This window comes from Protopterus annectens, chromosome 3.part0, assembly GCF_019279795.1.
Source record: "Protopterus annectens isolate FY-2018-M chromosome 3.part0, PAN1.0, whole genome shotgun sequence".
Classification (NCBI taxonomy): Eukaryota; Metazoa; Chordata; order Ceratodontiformes; family Protopteridae; genus Protopterus; species Protopterus annectens.
The window spans coordinates 877,121,762-877,145,880 of NC_056731.1; positions in this window are offsets into that span (position 1 = coordinate 877,121,762).

The following is a 24,119-nucleotide window of genomic DNA, read 5'->3' on the forward strand; positions in this document are numbered from 1 at the left end:
GTCTTGGTGGTCTCCACTGTTTGGGTAAATCTCTATTGAGTGCCTTTGTGAAAGTGGGTGTGTGGTTATTGTTTGTATGTCAGAGCTGTGATAGTAGGTGTTCTGGAGGGGTATGTTTTCCATGTGGTGTGTTGCAGGTGTTGACACTTCTCTTATTGGCCAGCTAGTCCAGTCTTCACTGGAGAGTGCACATCTTCCAATTTGGTGATATAGGGGTATCTCTCACAAGTCTGAGTGTTGGGAGTTTAGAGGAGAGGGTTGTCTGTGTACATGAGGCAGTTGCAATGGTGCCTCAGAATGCCCAAGTGCACTACGTTAATGTGCAAAAGCACAGAGAACTGCACTTTAATCATGCCAGGAGGGTGATCATAACTACTAAGTATTGGAGCTAATTCCATGAGGAATGACTACTGCTGATGGCTCTCGGGTGTGCTAGAATAACTGATAAAAAAAACTGTTGAAGTGCAAAGCTATTAGGCTATTTGAAGTGCAGGAGAGAAAGTACTAGCAAGATCTAAGGGAAAAACTGAAGGCATACTTTCATGCACCTGTAATAGTTTACCTCAGCTGTGCAGTTAAGAGCAACTTTGGCCAAATGTCAGCCCGGTAAGCTCTGTAGCGAGTGCAATAACTGTGTAATACTATAGTACAAATAACTAGATAGGCAGGAATTCTAATCTCAATACTGGCTAGTGTGTGTTTGTGTGGGAATCATACTGAGTGTGTTATACCATTTTGAGTCATGTACCACCCTGTAAACTTCCCATCACCCTACTTTACTAGGCTTGCTTATGTCATTCACCTTAGAAGTACCTTGGGTTTAGGTGAAATCATGTAAGCTCTGTGGATCATCTGCTAACTGCTTAACACTGTAGTAGAAATAACTAGATTGGTAGGGGTTATAATCTCATTACTGTCAACTGTTTGTGTGAGAATCATATACTGTATGGGTTATACCATTCTGAGTTGGGCACCGCCCTGTAAACTTCCCATCACCCATTTTACTAGGCCTGCTGATGTCATTCACCTTAGAAGTACCTTGGGAGTAGGTGAAATCATGTAAGCTCCATGGCACATCTGATAACTGCATAACACTATAGTAGAAATAACTAGATAGGGAGGGGATCTAATCTCACTACTGTCAAGTGTTTGTGTGAGAATCATATACTGTGTGTGTTATACCATTTTGAGTTTTGTACCACCCTGTAAACTTCCCATCACTCTACTATACTAGACCTGCTGATGTATTTCATCTTAGAAGTACCTTGGGACTAGATGAAATCATGTAAGCTCCATGGTGCACCTGATAACTGTGTAACACTATAATAAAAATAACTAGATATGTAGGGGTTCTAATCTCAATACTGACTCTGTGTGTGTGTGTGTGTGTGTGTGTGTGTGTGTGTGTGTGTGTGTGTGTGTGTGTGTGTGTGTGTGTGTGTGTGCGTGTCTTTGAGTGAAGATCATATCCTGTTTGGCTGATACCATTTTGATTTGTGTACCATCCATGCCTGTTAACCACCACCCAATGGCATTACTTTATATAGCGTGGTAACGTCATCTGCCTCACATGCAGCATGTTAAACCATTGTGCACGCAATACCAGTCCTCTGTACAGATGTTTATGGAATATCCAGATGTTTGCAACCTATATGTGGTCTGTGTCCCTTAACAATGTCCATGTATGTGATATTGTTGCCAAATCAGCCACAATGAATGTAGTGACACATATGCCAGCATCAGGCATCACACCTGACTGAAACATCATGCTGATACAATGTCTGTTACACTATCACTTGTCCAGGCTTGTAGGAACAATATATGACTCCACATTCTATTTCTTGTGGGTTATCTCACCATCCATGAAGGCATTCAGAACATTACGTGTTGTAAGAGGTAGTGTGTTATGTCCCATACATATGATCTATGAGGAGCATGTCATGTGTATGTAGTAGTCCAGTACATTAAGGTGGGAATGTAGGTTTTCTAATCTGTCTATTACCAACTGTGTTTATGTTACTGTGTGCACATCCCCTGTGTCAGTCCTTAATGTGTGCATGCATAGGATATATCATTTTGTCTCCCTGTTCCACCTGGAGAACTCAGGAATACATACCACAAACCTGTCATAGACACTATCATGCATGCCCTCATCAACTGCATCAGGGTTGAGTGTATGGGAAAGAAATGGCAGAGCCAACAGGTGTTGACAGGTGAATCTATTGCAGTTAATGTAATGGCTACTCTTGTGAGGGACCTGCTGACAGTACTGCAGTAACCTGTTCTGTACTTATGAGCCTGTGGTACTACACAGTACTGAGCTGACATGTCTGAAGGCTACCTGTCTGTGACAAGGGGTATGTATGCAAGGTTGCACTGTCTGACAACAGTGTCCCTCACACACACTGTTACATGCATACACACCTGGTACATGTACATATAAAGCTGTACCTTACCTATTACATGGTTGGTGTATTTTCACTCTGCCATACTCCTTCTTGGGAATGTCTGCAGGGTCACAGCCTGCAGACACACAGACACTTGGAACACAAACAGAATACAGCATGTCAGACTACATTCAGTCAGTGATGCTAACAGCAATACTGCATCCTGGCTAATAAGGTACATTCACCTGTATGTGTACCCATAACAAATGCAAGCAGACAGCACCTTACATAGTATTACATAGCTACACTGTACTATATTGACCCTGTGCATCAGACCCATATTAGCATGTGCCTGTATCGATGGTATGGATGACAGGGAGGTGGCACATGTATCATCATATGCACAGGGTGTGGTGTTGGTTTGCCAGAGGCCTAGAATGGGCCATACAATTGACATCATGCGTGTGTGTTCGGAGGGCTATCCAATAGATGGGCTATGCAGAGGTGTTGTGTGTGTCTGGAGGTGACCTGCTTGTGATACAGATGTGTGTGTGTATGTATGCACACAGTCATGCCATGAGGCTGCCCTACACAGGGGTACATTGGACAGCTGTGGACCGTCCTTGGTAGGGAGTGCAGTTCACCATCTCTGGCCATGGACATGGGAACTGGTCCTGCCTGTAGTATCAGTGGCACCAATAGGCCCAAGGCCAAATGCAGCACTGATTCCTGATGGTGACTGCTGTCTGCTGGATCCGTGCCCCTGATGGGACTGGATAGGACCACGTGCCCATGGCCTGCTCTGGTGTGATGTGGACAGCAACTCCCCTTTAGCAGTGCTGGTGTCACTGCCACAACAGGAGTGTAAAGGTGCATGGCCCCATAGACTCTCAGCTGTTGTTGGTGCTGACCTATGTCCACATGGCCGAAGTCCATCTCCCACCACACACTGTAGCACAGACATGCCATGGTCAAGGATTGCCAAGGTCTCACCCCACCATCTATTCATGACCTCAGTATTTTGATGCGTGATCTCAACAAGGTCATGTATGTCACCCTGTAAATCAGGAAGAGTTGCATCCGCCACCCTGAGTATTTATGTGGTGTGGCATTCACTACATGCCTGTGCATCCATCACAGCCCGAAACATGCATCTGGTGACTCCTGCTGTGGCACTTGTGACAGCAGATTGATGAGTAGTGGGCCTCCTGTGAGCACCTCTGTCCATCCTCCTGTGTGGGACCTCGCCTGCACTCTGGCTATGGCCAGTGTTTACACTCACACCTGCCATAGTCACCACACTAGCCTGTTCAATGCTACCACCTGCCAAATGTCCATCATCTGTGGCCGTTGGTCCCCCCATTTTGTTGGTCTCTGTCCAGAAGTCTTGCATTGACAAGTTGTGAGATATGCTACAGGGATGTTACATTCTCTTCAGATAGGCCCCTGTGGTGACCACTGTGATGCAATGCAGTTAACACCACCACAAGTGAACATGCACATAAAGCAATATAGCTATGAGTGACAGTTTTGTGCATGGTACATTGCATAACATTCACATGCCTGGGGTATTGGCAAACCACAACAGAACAATTCCATACACACCAGCTTCAGGCTGCCATCCCACATGCAAACTGGATGAAGTTAGGTAGTTGTGGGAGAGAAGTATTGTTAGCAGACTCACATGTGGCATTGGTACAGGATGGATGGAGCATGTTTGCACATTTACAGTACAAACCCCAATACTACACAATTTGCTGTCCTTCACCATATATGTGTACTTCTGTACATTAGAAAACCCCATACACAACTGCAATCTGACCTGACACATAGATACTCTACAAAAAAGTATGTCTGCAACACTAGTCTAGTAATCTCCACTGGGGCCTTACCTGCACACTCTTCATCCATTGTCTGGGTGCCACTCACCTCCAGCATGTGGGGGTCTGTACCCTGATGTTGTACAGGGATGGGTGCCCCAAGGTTGCTGAGGAGCTCCTTGGTGGGTGTCAGTGGGGGCTGTATGGCTGGGCCCCCACCTGTGGCTTTGCAGTTCCTGGCCACTGCAGCAGCCCTTTGCCGGGCATGGTGTATGAGGTCATTTGCACGATGCCAGACCTGCTCCTGTCTACATGCATGCAGGCCAACATCATTTAAACCTGTGGACAAGGTCATCCCACAGGCTGGTCCTCTTCTGCAGATGACACTGGCTCTGGCCAAACATTATGGCATGGTTCTGTAGTATGGCTTCTATGATTATGTTTGTCTCAGCCGCTGAGAAAGTAGATCTTTGCTGATGCGACATTGCACCTGAAAGACTTAAAGAGGGAAACACATTACAGGACCTCATACATTTGGCAACAATATGTACAACTACATTGAATACCAGTAGCCACCACTCACAACCACAACATACCCCTGTAATCTATCAGCACTGTATCTGCTTGCCTTGCACTGCTGGTCTTGATGTGTCATATTCCCCCCGATGAGGGCTATTTAATTTCATAATCCTCTACTCCTCATTCATGTCTGTGTAGAGGGATGACATTGGCCATCTTCCATGTGGATGGGGTGTGGATGGTGACAAGGCTTGGTGTGACTACAGTGTGTAATGGAGCTGGGAGCACATGCCTGAGGTCATGTAGGATGCAGGCAGGGATGTTATCAAGTCCCATGGATACTTACATTTGTTGCCTTTCAGTAGGCAATATGTACTTGCTCACTGTTGATGAGGAGAGGGGTGTGGGTGTTGTGCATATCCACCTATAGTGATGCTGAGCCAGGGGGTGATGTTTGCCCTAAGCCTATCTACAGCAAGTTGGCTATAGCTATGTTGTGTGTGTATGCGGTCTGATTGACCACCATTACAGGGTGAGTTGGTTTGTTGCCTCTGAGATTGCAGACATATGTGAAGATACCCTTGTGACTGGCCTTGGTGGATGTGTCCAATTTGTACTCATAGTTAGCCTTACAGTACTCCACCTGTGACCTTATATGCTTGATCAGACAAAGGATGACAATGCCAAGTTGGTGCCAACTCCTAATTTGCCCTGTACAGCCAATATAGGGGCCAAGTCTGTGGTTTGTGTATTGCTGATGTCCAGCAAAGGGGATTACTCTACTTTGGTGGAGGCAGGTTTTACAAGTAAAGTATTGCTGAGTCCATACAGCTATGTTGGTGTTCATATAGCTGCTTGTAGTAGGCATGGACACGCAGTCATAACACAGTTGGGCACCTCTCCAATTTCAAACAGATAATCATGCTTATTGTAGTACCCATGGCTGTGTCAGAGCAATGCAACAACCAGTAGCTGTAGAAATGTCACTCTGTTGGATGCACAGTAACTAAGATTATACACGTGTACAACATGTACAGCTCATTTAACTGACATTTTGCATCCCATGTCTGTTGTTATGAGGCCGCCAGATACACCTACTCATACTGACATGTGCACAGGTAATACCTGCTATACATTTCTGTTCTATGTCATTATGGCACACTGTATTCACACTGTTGCTGCCCAGTCATCCCTCTCAACCCGTTAGAGCAGGACATCTGTAGGATGCCACACATACATGGGGGCAATGGGACAAAATTAGTGACACTGTCTTAATATTGCTGTAACACACTTGAGTCATTCAATAGCATTTGTATGGACAGACATACCCTGAAAGATGTCCAACACTCATATGTCAGGAAGAGAAGAGAAAGGCTAGGAATGTGGTAATGAGGTTAAAAACTTTTAATGTTGGCAGTATGACTGGTATAGGGACAACGCTAGCTGATATGATGGCCAGAGGAATGTGGATATATTGTGTGTGCAAGAGACCAGATGGAAGGGGAGTACAGCTAGGTGTATCAGAGGCAGGTCACAATTGTGCTTTCAGGGTGTGGATGGGAGTGGAAAGGGGGTAAGGGTTATCCTGATGGAACAGCATGCCAAGAGTATTAGATTCATAGGTAGGTACTAGACTATCGGCCCAAGGGCCTATGCAAGCCTAGCCAACAAGGTTCCCTGGCTTACCCCACCCAAGAAAGTTATTTTCCTGTGCCACTGATGAGCAGAGACACAGAAGTGATCCCCGGGGTATATTTCCTATTTCCCATCCACTCATCAAGATTTTTCTTGAAGAGTGCTAATGAAGAACTTTGCTTGACATAGATGGGTAGCCTGTTCCAGAGTATGGGAAGTCTCTGGGATAGGAATCTATCCCTCCAGCATGTCCTGTTTATTGTGGTGACAAGGTTTAGGTCCCTAGAGTGTGTAGCTCAGAGGGATTGGGATTTCTTTAGGTGTAGCATGTCCAACAGCTCTGGGTTTGACATAGCTTTATATGTTAGGCAGAGATCACCTCTGAGTAGGCGATATGCTACGGAGTAAAGCTGGAGTTTTTTGAGGCGGTCACTGTAGGGCATTTGTTTGAGTCCAGTAATCCTCTTTGTGAGGTACTTCTATGGCCTTTCCAGCTGCTGCAGATGTCTTGTGAGGTACATTCCAAAAGAGGCGTTGTACTCTATAATGGGTCTAATGAGTGATGAGTAGAGGGTAACGATGACCTCTTTTTTCCTGGACGAGAACCCTTTTATGATGAGATGTGCCACGTAGAAGGACTTCCTGACTACTGTGGTGATGTGACTATCAAAGGATAGACTACTGTCCACCTGGGTCCCAAGGTCTCTTATCACGCATTCAGTGTTAAGTAGATTGCTGCCTATGTGGTAGTTCATGGGTACAGAGTTTTAGCAAAGGGGATGACACTGCACTTTTTGGCATTGAGCTTGAGGCCATGGCTCTGACACCAGGCATCTGTCTCAGAGAGGCCCTCCTGTAGGATGTTCACATCATTTGGGGACTTGACTATGGCTCCTAGTTTGCAGTCATCTGCGAACATCATTAGCTAGAGGCCTTCTGTGTTAGCCTGTACTTGAGAGAAGTAGATACCAAACAGGAGCGGTCCCAGGACGGAACCCTGTGGTACTCCACTTGTCACTGGTTTGAGGTCAGATTTGGAGTCTGCAACTTTTACAGTGTGGGTTCTGTCAGTGAGCCAGTTGGCAACCCATCTTGTGATGTAGGGATTTATGCCTAGTTTATTGAGTTTAGCTATAATTCCAGAGTGGGGGATGGTGTCGAAAGCCTTGACGAGGTCAAGATAGGCTGTGTGAACCACTTTACCCTCATCTACAGCTTTGGTGACCACCTCAAAGAAGTCAATCAGGTTCAGGAGGCATGATCTGCCTTTCACAAACCCGAACTGGGTGGGATCCAGAGTTTGGGGGTTACCAATGTCTTTGTTTATGAGTTCCATGATGATACGTTCCATGGCTTTGCAGACCAGGCTCGTCAGGCTAATAGGTCTATAGTTCCCAGGATCAGTGGTGGCTCCCCCTTTGTGGAGTGGGATAACTGTTGCTGTGCACCATTCAGTGGGCACAAAGCCTGATGCGAGGCTATTATTGAACATGGTGCTTAAGTGGGGAGCCAGTTCATTCTGAAGTTCGTGTAAAACGCAGCCTGAGATGTTGTCCGGTCCCATGGATGCTGTGTTTTTGGCTTTAGAGAGTGTAGCTTTCACCTGCGTAGTTGTGATTACAGGGACTCTGCATTCTTCCTGTATAGATATGGGCCCTTTAGGGGGAGAGAGGGGGGGTAAAGTTAGCACTGAACCTATCTGCCAGGATGTTGTCAATATCAGTTGGTTCTGTAATTTTCATGCCTTTGTGCTGCAACTCAGAGCAGATCTGGGTGTTGCCATTGAGATTCTTGACATAGCTATAGAATGCTTTGTGGTTGTCCTTGGAATTAATGGCAATTTTATTTTCGTAGATAGCTTTGGAGGATCTTATAAGGGATCTCAGCTTCTTACTGAGGCTGACCAGGGAGCTCCTCCACTCATGGGATTTTACTCTCTTTTGCAACAGTTTCTTCCTTCTGTTGTACAGTTTGTTTATGGCAGGGGACCACCAGATTGACTTCCTTTTTTTGAAGGATAGCGTCTTGGTTCTGTTTGGGATAGCATAATCCATGCACTCATGTAGGTGCTTATAGAGTGCATTTGTGTAGGATTCAGCAGTTGTAACTGTATTGTCCATCTGCATGGGTGTCATGAAGTTGGCTTTGGAAAAATTTTTACTGTGGTTTCCTTAATGGGGGGTGGGGGTGGGATGTGGATATCGAGGGTGATTAGCTTATGGTCGGATCGGACCAATGAGGAGTTGACTTCAGGTGTGGAACACCGGTCACTCATGTTGGTAATGACTAGGTCTAGGATATTGTTGCCCCTGGTGGGGGTGTGGATAAGTTGATCTAGGGCATTGGAGTTTATGAATTCCAGAAAGCGTTGCACTAAGGAGTTAGTACATGTGTAGTTTTCCCAGTTAATGGTGGGGTAGTTGAAGTTGCCCATTATTAGCATGTTTGGTTGAACCCTAATATTTTCCATTACATCAAAAAAAGAGGAGTGGGAATCCTGGGGCATGGTGGGGGATCTGTAGCAAGCTACAATTTGGATTGCAGTTTTGCCAAGAGTTAGTTGCACTTGGATAACCTCAGATGCATTATGCTGAGCAACTAGCCTGGAGGTGTGGATATCCTTAATGAATATGGACACCCCCCCACCTTTGGTGTTTCGGTCCAGGTTAGATGGGCGAAAAGTATGGTATGAGTTATAGCCTGGTAGTGCAGGGGTGGTCTCTGGAGCCTTGAACCAGGTCTCAATCACTGCACAGATATCGATGTTCTCTATTTTAAGGAGTGCCTCGAGTGAGTGCATTTTGAAATTTAGACTTCTAACATTGAATAGCATTACCCTCAGTTTTTGCTTACCGGTTCCTGTTATGGTGGTGAATTTGTTACTTGAACCCTGCCTAAAAAAGGCACTATAGGGGCAGCAAGAGCCTTTGCCAGTATCCACAATCCTAGGGGCGAAAGGTGCAGGCCATCTGTGGCAAAGCATCGTGGTCTGTCGACCATGTCATCCCAAGCAGACAGATACTGGATCCCCTTTGAATGACACTAGAAGCTTAGCCAATTGTTGAAATCAATCATTTTGTCCTTGTACTGCGGTATCATTCTGGGCAATGGCAGATTGCCACTCAGGGCTAGGGTCATACCTTCCTGGTCTACAAGATCGCAGAGCTCTTCCATGTCTCTTTTCATGTAGTCCAGGGAGGTATGTCTCAGGTCATTCACACCAACATGGACAATGACAGAGTCATATTTGTACTTGTTGTGGAGTGACCTGAGTGCATGGGTTATGTGGCAGATCCTTGCACCCGACAGGCAGCTGACAGTAACCTTCTCCTTGTTTAGCCTGGTGAATGGGACATCAGTGTGCCTGACTATAGAGTCACCTATGACTAGTGTGTTGGGTATGTTGTTTTGCCTTATTGGCTGTGTTTGAGTGGCACACTGAATCTGTGGGCTATGTGTCATTTGGATTGTGTTGGGGGATGGAGGTTGCTTGTGTTTCTGCTTTGGAGGTCTCTGTTGCTTAGGCAGATTATTATTGAGAGCCTCCTCGAATGTTTTTGAGTTTCTATGTGTGGATTTTGGTGGTGTAGACATAGTGAGACTATCTGATGAGTGTGGTGTGGTGTAAATGCTTACCTTCTCCTCATGACTGTCAGGTTCAGTCTTGGTTGGTGAGAGCTTTATCTCCAGTTTGGCTAGATAAGTGCATCTCTCACAGGTTGTAGTGTTGGGTGGTAGGAAGAGAGGGCTGTCTGTGTACATGAGGCAATTTCTACATTGCCTCAAGTTGCCCAGATTCATCAGATAGACAGGGGAGAACACTGGGAGCTGACCCTTGGATATGCCTGAATAAAAAACTATTTTCCTCTAGATAAGTGAGGAAAGTGAGTACAAGAGCTGTTTTTCTCAATGCCAGTGAGAAAAGTAAGTACAAAAAACTGTTTTCCTTTAGGTAATGAGGAAGATTGAGTGCTATAGTAATTAGTAGCTTATTTAGTGCTTACAAGTTCTGAACAAGTGCTGAGTATGAATAAGCAAATTTAAGTACTAAAACTAAGAATCTATATCTGCACTAGATGAGTTACAGGACAGAAACAAGGGCAAATGCAGGCTTTCAAATCAGAAAGTTGAGAGAGATGGAAGATTGCCCAAACGGCCAATAATTACAAATTCTGGGCCAGAACCACTCCTTATGTGGTAGACAGGTTACCTAATGCTTACCACTCCCACTGATAAGCTAGAAGGCTTCCCTCCAACACAGAAAGACTTGGGGGGCTCAGAAGCTTACAAACAGTCCTGGATACAACAAATCTGTATCTGGAACACTAGTTACAGGAAAGGTAGGAAACAGGCTTACAGTTTTTTTTTTTGTTTTTGTTTTTTTTTTTTACAGAAAAGTAGCAAACACAGTAGTAAAAACAATTCACATGCAGTGCGAGCTAGCACACTTGAGTATGTAGCAATATTAGACCACACACAGTTTGAAAAATGCAATTAAATTAAAAAGGACTAAAAGCAAGTGCAGAAAGGGTTTATTAGGTAGAATGTGGTAAAGAGATGGGACTGGGGGAGTGTCCTAGATCAAATCTACAAACCAAAAACAGGGAAGGAGGGTAGGAAGACAGTTTCAGCAGAGATTTGAGCAACTACTAATAGTATAAACTATAAAACCAAAAAAATATACTCAGCTCTGTATATTTGAAAATCAGACTCTCAGAACAGTGAGACAACAGATATCTAAGCAACAAACTCTATAATAAAGAAAACTATACTCAGCTCTGTATATTTGCAGATAGTCTTGTAAGGCTGTCTCTCAGAACACAGGTTCCAATTTAAATGCAGGTTGTTATTAGCAGGTCAAATTAAGGGAACCTTGAGTTAGGTAACACACAAGCTATAAAAACCAGTTATATCAGCTGAAGACAAGGCAGAAAATGGGGGTGGGAAGACAGTTTCAGCAGAGTATTTTGGAAGATGACATGAGTGTCTGACAGAGTGATGCTTATGAATCTGGAAATGGATGGTGAAATGATGAATGTTGTTAGTGCATATGCTATGCAAGTTGCTTGTGCAATGGATGAGAAAGAGAAATGTGAAGTCAGTTGGATGACGTGGTGATGACTGTACCCAAGAGTGAGAGAGTGGTGATTGCAACAGATTTCAATGGCCATGTTGGTGAAGGGAACAGAAGGGATAAGGTAGGGATGGGTATGTATGGTGTTAAGCAAAGGAATGCAGATGGTAATATGGTAGTGGATTTTGCAAAAAGGATGGACATGGCTGTGGTGAATACATACTATAACAAGAGGGAGGAGCATAGGGTGACATACAAGAGTGGAGGGAGATGCACACAGGTGGAATATATTCAATGTAGGATGGCCAGTTTGAAGGAGATTGGAGAATGTAAAGTGGTGACAGGGGACAGTGTAGTTAGGCAGCAGAGACTGTTGGTCTGTTAGATGACATTGATGATCAAGAAGAGGGGGAGTATGAGGGCAGCACCACGGATAAAATGGTCAGAACTGAAAAAGGGTGATTGTGAGGTGGAGTTCAGGGAAGAGTTAAGATAGGTACTGGGTGGCAGTGACAATTTACAAAATATCTGGGTAAGTACAGCAGAGCTAGTAAGGTAGACTGCTAGAAAGGTGCTTGATGTGACATGTGGATGAAGGAAGAAGTACAAGGACACCTGGTGGTGGACTGATGAAGTACAGGACAGTATACAGAGAAAGAGGTTGGGGATGAAGGAGTGGGATTGTCAAAGAGATGAAAGTAGACAGCAGTATAAGGAGATGAGGTACATGGCAAAGTGAGAGGTGGCAAAGGCTAAGTATGAGGCATATGACAACTTGTATGACAGGTTGGACACTAAGGAGGGATGAAAGGACTTGTACTGGTTGGCTAGACAGAGGGAATGAGCTAGGAAATATGTGCAGCAGATAAGGGTGATAAAGGATAATGAGAGAAATGTACTCACAAGTGAGGAGAGTATGTTTAGCAGATGGACAGAGTACTTTGAGAGGCTGATGAATGAAGAGAATGAGAGAGATGGTTGGATGATGTGGGTATGGGTATGGTGAATCAGGAAGTGCAATGGCTTACCAAAGAGGAAGTAAGAATAGCTATGAAAAGGATGAATACTGGAAAGCCTGTTGGTCCACATGACATACTTGTGGTAGCATGGAGGTGTTTAGGGGAAACTGTATTAGTGTTTTTCCCCAGATTGTTTAATGATATCTTGGAAAGTGAGAGGTTGCATTTTGGAGTGGAGAAAAAGTGTTTTTGTACCATTTTAAGAATAAGGTTGATGTGCAGAGCTGTAATAACTACAGAGGGCTAACATTAATCAGTCACAGCATGAAGTCATGGGAAAGAGTAGTGAAAGCTAAGTTAAGCAGGGCGGTGATTAGTAGTGGTCAGCAGTATGGTGTCATGCCAGGAAATAGCACTACATATGCGATGTTTGCTCTGACAGTGTTGATGGAGTAATACAGAGAAGGTCAGGAGATGCTTTGTGTCTTTCTGGGTGTAGAGAAAGTATATGACAGGGTGGCTAGAGGGTAGTTGTGGTATTGTATGAGGAAGTCATGAGTGGCAGAGACATATGTAAGACTGGCACAGGATATGTACAAGGGTGGTGTAACAGAGGTGAGGTCTGTGGCGGGAATGACGGTTGCGTTTAAGGTGGAGATGGGATGACATCAGGGATCAGCTGTGAGCCCTTTCTTATTTGCAATGGTGATGGACAGGTTGACAGACAAGATCATACAGGAGTCCTAATTGACTATAATGTTTGCAGATGACATTGTGATCTGTACTGAGAGTAGGGTACAGATGTAGGAGACCCTGTAGAGGTGGAGATATGCTCTAGAGAGGAGAGGAATGAAGGTCAGCAGGACTAAGACAGAATATGTGTGTGTGAATGAGAGGGAGGGTAGTAAAATGTTGAGGATGCATGGAGTAGAGTTGGCAAAGGTGGATGAGTATAAATGATTGGGATCAACATTTCAGAGTAATGACGACTGTGGAGGACAGGTGAAGAAGAGAGTACAGGTAAGATGGAGAGGGTGGAGAAGAGTTTCAGCACTGATTTGTGACAGAGTACTAGTAAAAGTGAAAGGGAAGGTCTACAACAGGGTAGTGAGACCAGCTATGTTATATGGGTTGGAAACAGTGTCATTGACAAAAAGGCAGGAGTCAGAGTTGGACGTGGCAGACTTACAGATGTTAGGATTTGCACTGGTTGTGACGAGGGTGGACAGGATTAGCAATGTGTATATGACAGGGTCAGCTCATGTTGGACGGTTTTGAGACAAAGCCAGAGAGGCAAGATTACATCAGTTTGGACATGTGCTGCAGAAGGATGTTGAGTATATTGGGAAAATGGTGGTAAGAATGACATTGCCAGGTAAGAGGAAAAGAGGAAGGCCTCAGATAAGGTTCCCGGATGTGGTGAGAAAGGACATGCAGGTGGTTGGTGTGACAGAGCAGGATGCAGAAGACAGGCAGAAATGGCAACAGATGATCCACTGTGGTGACCCCTAATGGGAACAGCCAGAAGAAAAAGAAGGAGATGTTGTAATGTCAGTCTTCACAGATTTGCCAGTGAATTGTCAGACATAACACAACTGTATGAGTAAATGACTACAAATATGAGGCATACATATGGTCAGTGTGCATAACACTGGAGAGTTTAATGGTATGAGCTCAGTATATCACATGCAGTTCAATACACACGTGTGCTTTACTATGCAAATACCATGTATAGGTCTCTCACATTTCTGAGACAACCAAGTATATCATAGTTGTATTTACAAGTTAGATATGGATATGTACAACATTCCAGTAGCTGGCCTAGCATTGTCACAGTCAGTATTGTCCAACACACACTGCAGTAGTAGTCATATGTTAGCAATCCTTTCCTGGGGTGACTCAGGGGCCTGACCTATGATCTATGTCGCTGCAGACAGACCCAGATGCTATGGCCATAGGTTCTGATCAACAATATATCAGCACACTAAGTCTTGTTGAGACATATATGTTACAGTTCCTATTTGGCATTCTTACATACCCCCTATTGCAGTCCATTACATGCTTACTTGTTTGACATACCTGTTTGTTTTATTCAAGGTGGTTATGTCCTGCTTTGTTTTTAATTTTCTTTTCACTCTCTCTCTCAAAGATGTAGGGTGCACATCTATTTTGCATAGGCAGCAGCTTGCCTTTTCTAGGTAATGCTCATGAGCAGCTGATGGCCTGCGCACCAATTGGTGTCCTCCACTTGATAATTGCATGCAGGACAACTGTGTTGTTATTCATATAGCCAATGGCATGGCAACACACTCCTATCATTGAGTACATCATGTGAGCATTGACCCTTTTCCTTGCCAGTGAGGGGGACTTCATGGAGGTGTGTAAGCAACAGCATCAAATAGGGTATTTGGAAATACCTCTTACAACCAAAACTGTGGAGACAGGCCAACAGAATGGAGGAGAATGCTCCAGACATAGGGACAGAATGTAAATATTGCTGTCATACATTTGCATTAATGCTAGTCTAACAGGGCTTGCATGGACATAGAGTTCCTGGGTGATTTTAACTCTAACAGTGTTATGTGTTTAACATAACTCTCACCTATTAGGGCTATCTGCAGAATGGCCAGAATTTGGACTCCTATGTTTGGTGTGTTCCGCAGACATTTTTGTCTTTAGAAAATCAGTAGCATACTCTGGGGATTGGAGTCAGTAAATGCTAACATCCATTTGTGTTTCTGACCTCATATTTCTCAGAAAGGATATGTTACAGCTAACCCTGTTACAATAGCAACATTCTCATTTTATAACAGCAATATTTCAAATATGTCCCTGTTCTTGGGCCTCTGTCCCACAATTATGTCAGGGTTTGTCCAGATGTCATGCAGTCAGAGGTTGATAGGTATGGTATATGATTATTTGGTGCCTTCATTCCTGACATTATCCCAGTGATATATCAGACTGCCAGTCATGTTATGTGGAAGAGGCCTTATATATGAGGGGAAAGCCTGGACATTCTCTGGGACTCTGTATAGTTGAGAGGTCTGTGTATTTCTTGCATTGTTTACAGACTTTCAAGATTGTGTAGCAGTGTATTGTGTCAATGTTATTTAGCCTGTGTAGGGAGGGGCATGGATGTATGTGATATGACTCCTTTTCTATTTGTGTGGGCATGCTGCTCCTGTTTTTGGTGGTCTATCGGGTATATATGTTTGTAGGGGCAGACTGAGACATGTCCCATACCACAGTCAGGCATCATACTACACTGTGAATTGGGACAGTATATGTGGGAGTAGTGTGTGAGTGGCAAACATTTTGAGAAGTTTTTGTTCACACAGTCCTTATACTGTACTGTTCTTTTGGCTTACTGGTATGTCACTGTGACTGTGGTTGAATTGGTTGTGGGTATGCACTTTCACACTGGTGTCTGTTTTTCAGTCCTGTGACATCCCTGTAGTCCCTGTTATATTTGCCAATACATGTGTAATTCCCCTAGCAGATTTGGGTTAGTGTTGTGTCAGTCTGACTGTAGTTTGGACAGTGCTTGGTGAATGCTTAGCAGCTGAGTGTAGTTTCCCTAATGTGATATGTCCAGATATTTGTAGGATGTAGTGTTGCCTGGCCCCCATAAGTGTTGTGCATTTCTGCCAAATCAGTGGGCTAATGTGAGGATTTCAGTCACTAACTACTAGGAGGTAATTGAATGTTGGACTTGTGCTATTTCAGTCAATATATGTTAGGTCAGACATGAGGGTGTTACTGCAGCAACTGTGTCAGCTTATCTACTCCAGTATTTCAGATATGTGTCTATTTCCATGGCTTTCTCCCCCCACTTTGTCAGGCCATGCCCAGGTTCCTTGCACTAATGGGTTCTGAGCCTACCTCAGGACTGTCTGGATTGTTGCAGTATGTCCAGGTTTGTTGCTCATATTTCTGGTCTGTTCCACAGATGCATTATTTTCATATCCCTGGTAAATCACTGTGAGGATCTTAGGATGTCTGACATTAAATGATGACATACATTTCAGTTTCAGAACTCACATCCTTCAGAACATGTATGCTGAAACAAACCCTGTCACTCTGGCAACATTCTGCATTTATAAGAGTGATATTTGAAATATGTCCCTAGTTTTGTCCCATTGTCTCCCATCTAGACAGCCTTGGGCCAGATTTCTTGCAGTAAGGGGTTGGTAGGTGTGGTTCTGAGGTATGACTCCACTACATGTTATAGGTTCATAGGTTGGTTCATAGGTTGATACTAGGCTATCTGCCCTAGGGCACTTATAAGCCTAGCCAGAGTGTGTTTGGCTTTCGCCACCCTTTTAGATTAGTTGACTGTGCCTCTGTATAGTAGGTCACAGAAGGTAGCCATATTAAGGTTAGTTTACTGTACCTCTGTCTAGCAAGGACATAGAAGAGATCCCAGGGGTAAACTTATGGTCTCCCATCCACTCGTCAAGATTTCTCTTGAATAGGGTCAGTGAGGGGCTCTGCCTAACATGGATTAGGATTTTGTTCCAGCATGAGGGGAGCCTCTGGAATATGAATCTGTCCCTCCAGCATGCCCTATTTATTTCTGTGCTAAGGTTCAAGTCCCTGGAGCATGTAGCTCTAAGGGATTTGTATTTCTTGATGTGGAGCATGTCCATTAATTCTGGGTTGGACATGGCTTTATATGTCAGACACAGATTGCCTCTGAGTAGGCGGTACGCAACTGAATACAGCTGGAGTTTCTTTAGCCGAAATGCATAGGGCATCTGTTTGAGTCCCTTGATCCTCTTGGTGAGGTACTTTTGGGGTCTTTCCAGTTGCTGCAGGTGTCGGGTAAGGTACATCCCAAATGGGGCATTGCATTCAATTATGGGCCTGATAAGTGATGAGTAGAGGAGCACAATGACCTCTCTTGATCTAGATGTGAACCCTTTCGTGATAAGGTGGGCTATATAGAAGGTCTTTCTAACTATTTTGGCAACGTGATTGTCAAAGGAGAGATTACTATCTACTTGGGTCCCCAAGTCCCTAATTACTTCTTCCGTACTTAATGGATTACCACCTATGTGGTAATTTGTGGGCACTTTGTTTTTCCCAAAGGGCATGACAATGCACTTTTTGGCATTTAACTTTAGGCCATGACTCTGGCACCAGTTATCCATCTCTGTGAGACCCGTTTGGAGGATGCTCATTTCAGCCAGAGAGTCGATTATGGCACCCAGTTTGCAGTCATCTGCGAACTTTGTCAGCAATAGTACACCTGTGTTAGCATGTACCTCGGAGAAATATATACCGAACAAGAGAGGTCCCAGGACTGAGCCTTGTGGGATGCCACTTGTAACTGGTTTAGAGTCTGACATGGCACCTGCAATTCTGACCATGTGGGTTCTATCCCTGAGCCAGTTTGCAACCCATCTTGTGCCATAGGGGTTGATATTTAAGCTGGTAAGCTTATTTATGATGCCCGAGTGGGGTATTGTGTCGAAGGCGTTTGCGAGGTCCAGGTAGGCTGTGTGGACTACCTTCCCTTCATCTATGGCTTTGGTAACAGTTTCAAAGAAGTTGACCAGGTTCAAGAGGCAAGATCTGCCCTTAACAAAGCCAAATTGGGTAGGATCCAGTGTCTGGAGGTTCCCAATGTCCTTGTTTATGATTTCCATGATGATACGCTCCATAGCCTTGCAGACCAGGCTGGTCAGGCTTATAGGATGATAGTTTCCGGGGTCCGTTGTGGCACCACCTTTGTGGAGTGGGACCACTGTTGCTGTACGCCATTCCTTGGGTACATATCCTGTAGTAAGGCTGAGATTGAGCAGCGTTTTTATGTGAGGGTTTAGTTCTTCTTGGAGCTCATGTAAGACGCAGCCCAGGACACCGTCTGGTCCCCTTGATGCTGTGTTTTTTGCTTTGGAGAGGGCAGCTCTAACCTGTGCATCTGTGATCACAGGGAGGCTACATTCTGTTGGGATAGACATTTGATCTTTTGGAGGGGAAGGGGGGGAGAAGTTTGCACTGAACCTTTCTGCCAAGATGTTGGCAATGTCTGTGGGTTCAGTGTATTTTTTTGTCATTTTGCACCAACTCAGAGCATATCTGGGAGTTGCCTCCCAGGTTCCTGACATAACTAAAGAAGGCCTTGTGATTAGCCTTAGTGTCTTGTGCAATTTTTCTTTCGAAGCTGGCCTTAGATGATTTTATGAGGGATTGTAGTTTCTTGCTAGTACTGATCAGAGACACCTTCCCTTTTGGGGATTTTGCTCTATCATGTAGTAGCTTCCTCCTTCTGTTATATAGCTTATTTATGGGCGAGGTCCACCAGACAGGTCTCCTGCCTTTAGAGGAGTGAGTCTTGGTTTTATTTGGGATAGCATGCTCCATGCATTCCTGTAGGTGTCCATAGAATGCTTTTGTAAAGGATTCTGCATTTTGGGGCGTAGTTTCCACTGGCCCGGGGCCTTTGAAGGATTCCACCTCGGTTTTGGGAAGTGTGAAGTTTGCTTTTGAGAAGTTCTTCACTGTGGTTTCCTTGGCTGGGGGTGGGGACAGAATATGGATGTCCAGTGGGATTAATTTATGGTCTGATCTTACCAATGAGGGGTATACCTCTGGTGTGGAACATAGAGATCCCATGTTAGTGATAACCAGGTCCAATATGTTTTCCCCTCTTGTGGGAGTGGTGACCAGTTGTTCCATAGCATTTGAGTTTATAAATTCTAGGAACCATTGGGTGAGGGTGTTTGGGCTTGAGTAGTTTTCCCAATCAATGTTTGGGTAGTTGAAGTCACCCAATATAATGGTGTTTGGAGAGACCTTCATATTTTCCAGTGTTCTCAGGAAAGCCGAGTGGGATTCCTGTGTTTGGGAGGGTGGTCTGTAGCAGGCTACAAACTGAAAGGCAGTTTTGCCCACTGTTAGTTGCACATGGATGGTCTCCGATGCTTCGTGCAGTGCCACTAACCTGGAGGTGTGGGTATCTTTGATGTATATGGATACTCCCCCTCCTTTTGTGGTTCAGTCCCAGTTTTGTGGCCGAAAAGCATGGTATGAAGTATAACCGGGTAATGCTGGGGTGCTTTCGGGAGCCTGGAACCAGGTTGCTGTTACTGCACAGATATCGATATTCTCCATACTAAGGAGAGTCTCGAGTGCGTGCATCTTGAGGTTTAGACTTCTGGCGTTGAGCAGCATTACCCTTATTTTTTTTTTTCTTTGTGTTGTCTATGGAGGTGGGTTTGTCTTTTGAGCTTTGCCTAAAAAAGGCACTATGGGGGAGGCAAAAGCCTTTGCCAGTATTCGAAAACCCAGGGGTGACAGGTGCAAGCTGTCCCTCGCGAAGCAACGTGGCTTGTCGAGCATGTCATCCCAGGCTGACAGACACTGGATCCCCTTTGAATGACACCAATACTTTAGCCAATTGTTAAAATTGATCATTTTGTCTTTATACTGTGGCATCATTCTTGGTGAGGGCAAGATGCTACTCAAGGTCAGGGTCATACCAGCCTGGGCTACATGATCAGAGAGCTCTTCTATGTCTCTTTTCATGTCATCCAGGGAGGTACATCTCAGGTCATTCACACCAGCATGGACAGTGACGGAGTCAAATTTGTACTTGCTTTGGAGTGACCTGAGTGTATGTGTTATGTGACAGATCCTGGCACCCGACAGGCAGCTTACAGTGACCTTCTCCTTATTCAGTCTGATGAATGGGACGTCAGTGTGTCTGACAATAGAGTCACCTATTACAAGTGTATTTGGTGTGTTGTTTAGCCTTAAGGGCTGTGACTGTGTGGCACACTGACTTTGTGAGTTATGTGTTACGTGGGTATTGTTGCATGGTGGTGGTTGCTTGGATGTCTGCTTTGGAGGTCTCTGCTGCTTAGGCAGATTTTTGTTTAGATCCTCCGAGTATGTTTTTGTGTGTTTATGTGTTTGGTTTGCTGATGTGATGGGTCTATGTGAGACTGGATTTGTGGTGTGTGTGGTTACCTTTTCCTCCTGACCAGCTGTGCCGGTACTGGGTTGAGAGAGCTCAGCCTCCAGCATATATATATTGTGACCTTCGGCTTTTCCCGGTTAGGGGTCGCCACAGTGGAACTCCGGTCCTCTAATGATTGGCAGTTGATTTTTACCTACCGAGTTGCCAGCCCTGACGCACAACCTTCAATGAAGGTATACCCATTCACGCATGTCTCCATGCAGAAGAAGCTCTAACTGAGAGTCGAACCGGAGAGCTTCTTACCGAGCGGCGGCAACGCTACCGCAGCACCACCACCGCAGAAATATATATATATATATATATATATATATATATATATATATATATATATATATATATATGCAGATATATGTAGATATATATATATATATATATATATATATATTTATATATAAGTTTTTTCTATATCTGTATGGTTTCTCATATATATATCTATATATATATATATATATATATATATATATATATATATCACTATTTATATTATGTGTATATTTGTCCCTGTACATGCATCTCCATACATATATACCTGTATAAATACAAAACCTGATTGATTCTACTGAATATTTTCCCTACTGTTGAATGAGCATATGTTGGAAAAAGCATCAACAATCCCTGCAGCTCAAATGGTGTAGTGGTACATTGCTCTGACTGTGGTGTACAGGGACCTGGGTTCAAGACCTGTCAGAGCTAGTAATTTTGTTGCTCTTACTCACGTTTACACTCGCACTAATTCTTTAAAAGAAAAGAGAAAGGGGTGATAGGAAAGTGATGGAAAAGGAGCACGCAGAGGGAAGAACAATATGACAGATAGCTACGGATGTGCAGGACAGGTGTACAGAATGTCCATAGCTGTCCATTTCTTATACAGCAACAGCTGTGCATTTGTCCAGAATTTGGAGGTAAATTTGGACACTCAATGCCCAGAGGGAGGGGTGAGGACAACAGAAATGTGTTGTTAAACCTGCTAAGCATAGCCGAGCATTGCTAACCATTGCTCACAGTTCATTCTCATAATATACCACACTAATGACTTCATTTAGTAAGTGTATATGATTTCCATTACATGACATGGTTGTATGTGCTTTCATTACAGTAGCAAGGGGTGTAACTATACTGTAGGGGGCACGTGTATACATGGGTGTCCTCACATGTTATATGCACTCACACATCCATTTTACACCAACTACACTACCCTGAGTGACAAAATAACTTACCACATATTTTAATATGAACATATCAATTTTAACACTGCTTTCCCATGTAGTTTGGAATGCTTGTTGCATTACTCAAACCGTGTATGCCTGCATACAAAGCTGGGACTCTGACCACTACACTATCTTGGTTTGTGGATTTGAGCTGTATATTTTTATTTCTCGCCTATTGATTATTAATATTATATTACTATATTAAATGGAGAGCATTGAGGTTTTTGGCCATGTCATTGAAGACTGCTGTCATGACATAATGGCATACATTTCAGTTTCGGACTTGTATCATTCTGAACATTAATGCGTACCCTGTTTTCTATCAACGTTCTGTCTGTCCTCTGTGAAGATGGAATGACACTGGTCCTCAGGCTGTGGTTGACTACACTGTGTTCATGTGATAGATGCAGCCAGGAATGGTATCAGGCCTATGGAAACCTCTATGTGTTGCCTTTGACAGGGCATTACAGACCTGCTTCCTGTTCATGAGGGGAGGGGGCCAGGTGCTGTACATGCACATGTGTACCTATGGGGGGACAGGGGGATGATGTTTACACTTCACCTGTCTGCAGCCGGTTGCCTATATCCATGGCATATGTGTATGTGGTGTTATTGACCACCACTATAGAGCAGATATGTGTGCTGCCTCTGAAATTGCAGACACACATCTGGAAGGCTTAGTGATTAGCCTTGGTGGATGTCTCCAGTTTGCACTCTTAGACAGCCTTAGGGTACATCATCTGTGACCTTGTTTGCTTGTGCAGAACAAGGTGACGTGGCTTCCAGTGGGGCACATGTTCCTTCCTGGCCCATCTTGCAATTATTTCCACCTATGATGGCAGTTGTGTATTGCTGCTATCCAACACAGGCATTCAGCCTAACTTGAGGGGGTTGATGTTGTCCTGTCAAGGATTGCTGAGGCCATAAAGCTATGTAGTTGCCCACACAGTATTGTGGTAATTCATGGTAATGCATGACCTGTTCTCTATCAACTTTCTATGTTTGTGGGGCTGTGTTTGTGCTTTTTCAATTTTGGGGGATTTACCCCCATTATGTGTGCATTTGCACACATTTCCTACTTTAGCACGTCACAAAAGTGTTGTACAGCACTTTAGCAATGCAGGCAGTTTGTCACAGAACCTGTCACACTCCCCCTGCATTGCTTTCTTGTTGCAATTTTTATTTCAGTGTCTGTGGAAATGATAATTTTTTTTCATTTCAGTGTCCGCGGACACTGAAATACTGGCATAATATTAGAGCAAAGCTCCACTATTATGCCAGTTTGGCTTAGAAAGTGCCATATGGCACGTTCTGAGTGCAGGGGGCGTGTTTGTGTCCGTGCACTACTCGGACACTCCCCCTGCACTCTTTCATGGTTCATGTGTCCATGTAGATTAAACAGCAGCGTGCCTTCATTAATATGCAAGGCGTGCTGCAGTTCTAAACGGACACGAACCACTCCGTGCAAGAATAGTCTTATTCTTGCATGAAGCTTCGTGAATCCGGGGGTATATGTAAACAAGAAACAACAGAAGTCACCCTGTTAAATACTATGATCAGTATAGGATTTCTAAAGTAAAAAGTAAACATTTCAGCACTGTCACTGCATACCTGCAGACACCATTGTATAAAACGGTAACAGTCCTGTCATTGGACTTCCACACTGAAAAGCAATTTTAACTTGTAATAAGAAATAAATATTGTATCACTACAAACAGAAATAAAAAATGCAGTTAGTACAATTACAGATAAAAGTCAAGAAGTTAGTTGTTCATTTAGCAGAACCAAGACAATCATAGCAGAAAAATACATTTTTCCAGAAATTAATCAAAATAATAAGTTCTGGTTCCCTAAGTTCTGGTTCCCTTTTGGTGGCCAGAGGTATTTCTCTTTGGAAGTAAATAGAGTATGAGGAAATATTAATTTTTAGAAGCTGATAAATAGAAAGCCAACACTAATAAACAAAAAGAATAACAAAGCAAAATGAATATTACATCAATACTGCTAACTTAGGAAAATAGCAGTAAAGAATATAAAAAAAAATGAAAAATGGTGGTACAGTGTAGCAAGTGTAGATTAGAGAAATTCTGACAGTTTCTGTGGGATGCAGTGTTTTTCTGTCTGCAGGTGACTCCCTAAGTTGAAAAAGGAGATTTCTCATGTCTATGCAAAGTTGTCAGTGATTTAGGAAAAAGCATTCTCAGGGTCCACAAATGCATCCAATGCCTCCGGGGTTAAAAATAATAAGGAACAGCTGGATCTTATTTCATTACTGAAAGGTAACTGTGGCGAAAGGGAGGTGTGTCCCTCCAGCCATGCTGTACCACAGTTCTGTCATGGAGCAGAGAAGTACCTCTATGATGATATCAAAAAGAAACTGTGTGTTAAGATCAATGCCACACAAATGGACACCTCAAAAAGGGTGAAAAGGTAGCCTGTAGGAGTACAAAGCAAGTTTGTGCATGGATTCCATTCATAAGAGGGTAAATTTAAGGAAAAGAGATAAGGTGCATGGCAGGTAATGTGTCTG